General features: G+C 37.7%; 1 pseudogene; it reads left to right on the forward strand.

Moving 5' to 3' along the window:
* The first annotated feature begins 4,445 nt into the window (after positions 1 to 4,445).
* LOC114639641 lies at positions 4,446 to 5,229 on the forward strand (annotated as a pseudogene).
* The last annotated feature ends 519 nt before the right edge of the window (positions 5,230 to 5,748 follow it).

Here is a 5,748-nt window from a genome sequence, read left to right on the forward strand (position 1 = left end):
TACATTTTAATAAAATAACTCTTGAGTAACCCTCATTAGAACAAGGGACCCACGAGAATGGGTCTAAGTGGGCTGTTCATGTGAGTGATACTTATCAAGCATTAATTCAAAAAACTATCCCTTATTTGCTATTAATTTCTAACTATTAGTTACTACTTCAATCTTAAGTCATGTTCTGGCACTGAATTGTCAACTATAAATCATGTCCCCAAAATTTAGACAGATCTCACTATCAATTCACTCTTTTTGAGATATTTCTAAGAGAAAAATATTGATACCTTTTATTAAGTGAGCAATATTTCATCAACCACAAATTTCTATGATATGTATATTAGAGTTTCTCAGATAATCAAACTGCAAGATATGCAAAGCTGTAGAAATGATGAGGTATTGGACTGTAAAATTACAGGAGCCAGTAAATGCTATAACATGTCATCAAAATACAGTTTTAAGACAACTTATGAATTAGGTGTAATTCAAACATGAAGGTCCAGATCTGAGTCAAAATACCTGATAACCTAGGCTTCTGCTATCTAAGAGAAGAGAAGATGGATATCCCAGCTCAAGCAAAGAACAAATTCACCCTTCTTCCACAACTGTGTTCTATAGATTCGATAGTGCTAATTCATAGAGAAAAGGTCTGTTTTCATTATTCAGTTTACTGATTCAAACAGTTCTCTCCTCCAGAAACACATTCCAAATACAAAATGCACATGAAGTAGTATTTTGCCAGCTCTCTATGGATTCTCTGATACAAAAAACCATGACATATAAAATTAACCATCAAAATTGTCTATGCATATGTTGAAGTCAGCAGCTGATAGACTTTACTTCCAAGCTAGTCATGTGAGACAATGGTAAATGCTGAAAATGTTCACCAGTTACTTCTACTTTCACAAGAGTAAGATAGATCACTAAATCATATATATATATATATATATATATATATATATATATATATATATATCTCTCAAAAGAGAGCAGTTCCCTGAATCTTACTCTCCAAGCAGGCCAAGGAAAGGTTTCTATATTTTGCTCATTTTGTTTGTAAATAATTGTTTATTTTTAAAATTAAGATATAATGATGGCCAACCCTTCCCATCTACCTCATTTGTTCTCTCTTAAATTCTCATCCTCTATTTCTTTAGTTGTTTTACATGCACACATTCAGGCTGTATAGTGTTATATATATGAATACAAATTTCAGGGCTGACTTCTTGGTATTGAATAACCATTCAGTGTCCTTTACCCTGGAGAAAATGTTCTTTACCTCAGAGAAAAACTGATCTCTCCTGCTGTTGCCATTAGTAAGTTACCTGTAACTCTTTGTTTGCCACCCACCACCTCCCACAGTCATGTGACTATCAGTGTTGCTCTCTTTAGTTCAGGTCTTGTGGCAGCATCCTTAAGACATTCAGGGGGTAGCTTCCATGGCACTCCTAGGCACTAGGATCCATGGGGATCCCTGAGGCTTAGGTGCAGTAGTTGTGTTGTGGATGCGTCAGATGGGACTGGGCTCCACACAGTCACTTTGATCAGTTGTGGTTTTCCTTAATGATCTCCGTCCAGAAGAGGTAAATGCATGGAGACCGAAAGTAGATAGATGTTCCTGGAGGCTACATTCCTGGGCCTGTTAGAACTCTGTTAAATAATGATTTTATAAAGGAAAAGAAATTTATTTTTCTGTGTTTGCATTTTTCTAAGTTCAGAAACTTTCCTGAGCTTAAATTGCTCTGGAGAAAAAGCACCTGCTGCCAAGCCTTGCAACTGAGTTCAATTTTGGAAACTCATATGACAGAAGGAGAAAAAAAAAACTCCCTCAAGTTGTCCTCTGACCTTCCATGTATGTTATGTGGCATATAGGCAAACATATGTTCACATACACAGAAATAGACCAATGCAAAAGAACTGTCATCCTATGTAAAATCGTGTGATTAACTTCAACTTTCTAGACCTTTCCCAAAATTTCAGACATCCACCCCAAAGCATAGATTAAATTTTGTTCCTGACATCTTCAAACCAATGTTTCTTGGTTTTGTATGTACAACGATTTGTTTTATAAAGAATCTAATTATTAGCCCACACAATGGGTAACCAGATAAAGACATTTGCCATCAATCAGACAACCAAAGTTCAAACTTTGGGAGAAATGTGGTAGAAGGAAACAAGTGATTCCCAAGTTGTCCTTAGATCTCCACATGTGCCACACACACAAAAATAACAAATACAAATAAAAAATTGTGATAGATTCGAATTATTTGCCACTTGAAAAGTAAATGCCACATGTATTGACATAGGGGTGTGTGTGTGTCTATGTGTGTGTGTGTGTGTGTGTGTGTGTCTATGTGTGTGTGTGTGTAAATAGGTCTGAATAAAATGGGAAAAATAATTCATTTATTTGCATTCCAAGTTATTTGCAGTCAATCTTACTAGACTATTTGTCTGTCTTGTTAGATTCTACAAAGGTTTTTAGTCTTTGTTGCTCTTATATTAAACAGAACAGACTGACTTTATAATTTTATTAGGTGTTGTATAAGCAAGATGTTAAGACAATGGGGTTTTCAAGTATGTACTGTGATTTTTAACAGTCATGTTATCTTCCCATATTCTTTTCAATAACCTAGTCTCTACTTCTGCTTTGATACTCATTTAACCCTTCTTCCTTTCTTCTGCCTCCTCCTTTAATTATCCCCATCAGGACTGACTGACATATACTCACATGGAGATTTATTTCTGGCAAAGTATACAGAGATAAAGCTATGTGCACTAGAATTTTGCTTGAGGGGAACTCACAGTGGAGGAAGGATTTGTATAATTCCATTTCTTCTTTGGGGATTATATATCTGTTCTCTGGGCTTCTTATCACAGCAACTAACAGGGCTTCTCTGTATATTTGCATTCCCTATTTACAATGGCATTGCTATGTATTTGAACTTCATGAGAACTGTTAAAAACAAAGATCACTACTAGCTTCCTTTCATAGGCTAGGAAGCAGAGGTTCATCCATATAAGAGGCAACATGCTAAACAACAACAAAGTATTTTATTTTTTTGCTTTGCTTTTCACAATTTTGTGAGTTTTAAAATTACATTTATTTACTTATTTATCATGCTTGTGAATGTGTGTGTTTACATGTGTGTGTGTGGCACTCCATGATACCTGTGTAAGGACTAGAAAACAACTTTGGAAAAAAATTCTTTCCTTCTACCACGTGGGACCCCAGGATGAAACCTAGGCCCAGGCTTGGCAGAAAATGTCTTTTACTCGTTGAGCCATCTCACCTACCCACAATGATGTTTTTATAATTTATACATTAGTTTGCTTATTCAACAATAAAGTCTGCACTAGCAGACTTTTGATGAGCAAGATGATAGGCCTAGCTCCTATGCCATTCCTAGATACCCAGTGTACACATGAGACATAGCACTTTTGCCTTTGGGTAATAAAATTCTTGTGTTTAATTAACCTTTAATTTCCAGGCCAAGCCCACACATACTTCAGCGTAGTCCTAGTAGAAGTAAGTGAAAGTGAGGCACACTGGCACAAATAGAATATCTCAGTACTTGGGAAGTAGAAGCAGAATGACCAAGAATTCAAGGTTATCCTTGGCTCCAGAGTAAGTTTGTGGCCTGCACTGGCTGGTTTTGTGAGTCAACTTGACACAAGCTAGAGTCATCAGAGGGAAAAGAGCCTCAGTTGAAGAAATACCTTCATGAGATCCAGCTGTAAGGAATTTTCTCTGTTAGTGATCAATAGAGGAGGAACAGTCCCATTGTGGGTGGTGTCATCCTTGAGCTGGTGGTCCTGGGTTCTGTAAGAATGTAGGCTGAGGAATCCATGGGAAAGAAGCCAGTAAGCAGCACCCCTCCTTCTTCCTTCAGGTTTCAGCCCTGCTTGAATTCCTCTTCTGACTTCCTACAATAATGAATTATGATCTGGAAGTGTAAGCTAAATAAATCCTTTCCTCTGCAACTTGCTTTTTGGTCATGGTGTCTTTTCACAGCAATAAAACCCTAACTCAAGGGCAGTTTAAGATACTTGAAACTCTGTCTATATAAAGAGAAGAGGAGGAAGAGAGACTGAAATGAATAACAAACATCACTACTTTAGAGTTCAAATTCAGTAACTACAAAATATGACTCATTCTTTAAATTACAGCCACATGCAACACTTTTCCTCTCTTTCTCTCTGATCTGCGGGATCTCCATATTTAATTATTCGTACCTGAATAGTGTTACTGGCAGCTCTAAGAACAATGCTGATAGTAGCAATAGCTTGTAATGTCCTATATTCCAAAATGAACTTGTTATCAACACTAATTAATTGCATAGTTTTTGAAAGATGTTAGTTCGGACCCGAACCAGGCTCGTGGGCCAGTGACACCCAGAAATTAAGAGGTTTTTAAAACCCGGGAGCTCGCAGACCGCTGCTCCGCAGCTGTTAACATGCCACAAAATGAATATATTGAATTGCACCGCAAACGATATGGCTATCGTTTGGACTACCATGAGAAAAAGAGAAAGAAAGAAGGTCGAGCGGCCCATGAACGTTCAAAGAAGGCAAAAAAAATGATTGGCCTGAAGGCTAAGCTCTACCATAAACAGCATCATGCCGAGAAAATACAAATGAAAAAGACTATTAAGATGCATGAAAAGAGAAACACCAAGCAGAAGGATGATGAGAAGACTCGACAAGGAGCAGTGCCTGCCTATCTGCTGGACAGAGAGGGGCAGTCCAGAGCAAAAGTACTTTCCAACATGATTAAGCAGAAACGAAAAGAAAAGGCGGGAAAAATGGGAGGTTCCTCTACCCAAAGTTCGTGCCCAAGGAGAAACGGAAGTATTGAAAGTTATTTGCACAGGAAAAAGAAAAAAGAAGGCATGGAAGAGAATGGTTACTAAAGTCTGCTTTGTTGGTGATGGTTTTACAAGAAAACCACCTAAATATGAAAGGTTCATTAGGCCAATGTGTCTACGTTTCAAAAAGGCACATGTCACACACCCTGAGCTGAAGGCTACTTTTTGCCTGCCTATACTCGGTGTGAAAAAGAATCCATCATCCCCATTATATACAACCCTGGGTGTGATCACCAAAGGTGCAGTTATTGAAGTGAGTGTCAGCAAGTTGGGCCTTGTGACACAAGGAGGCAAGGTTATTTGAGGAAAGTATGCCCAAGTCACCAACATTCCTGAAAATGATGGGTACATAAGTGCAGTCTTGCTGGTTTGACAGTGACATCATACAAGTCATCACTCACTAGGAAGACTACATGCTGTCAGGAAAACACCATCGCTGTGACCTTTCTGAACTACCATGCAGCCTTACCCCGTGTGCAGTCATCAAGAAGTATTCATTAAGGTGTAAAGGAAAATAAAACACTGCCCTATTTTACAGTTAAAAAAAAAAGAAAGTTGTTAGTTCAAAGAAATGACAGATGTCTGAAATAGTGATTATGCCAATTAACCTGAAATGAATGTTGCCTATTGCATACTTGTAATGTTTCATTCTGTCCCAATAGTTACAGGTATTCTATATCAGAGAAAAGAATATTTCGAAAAACAATCTGCCTTTTTTTTAGGTGCTGTTATGGTTATTCTTGGTTGTCAATTTGACTACAGTTAAAACACAAGTGGCTGGGTATACTTGTGGCAAATGTTTTTAATGAATTATCTGAAGTGGGAAGATCACCTGCAATCTGAATCTGTGGTGGTAAGAAGATCCTCCTTTAATCTGGGCCATGGCGTCTGC

Source organism: Grammomys surdaster, unplaced genomic scaffold (assembly GCF_004785775.1).
Source record: "Grammomys surdaster isolate TR1022 unplaced genomic scaffold, NIH_TR_1.0 125749, whole genome shotgun sequence".
NCBI classification, from domain to species: Eukaryota; Metazoa; Chordata; class Mammalia; order Rodentia; family Muridae; genus Grammomys; species Grammomys surdaster.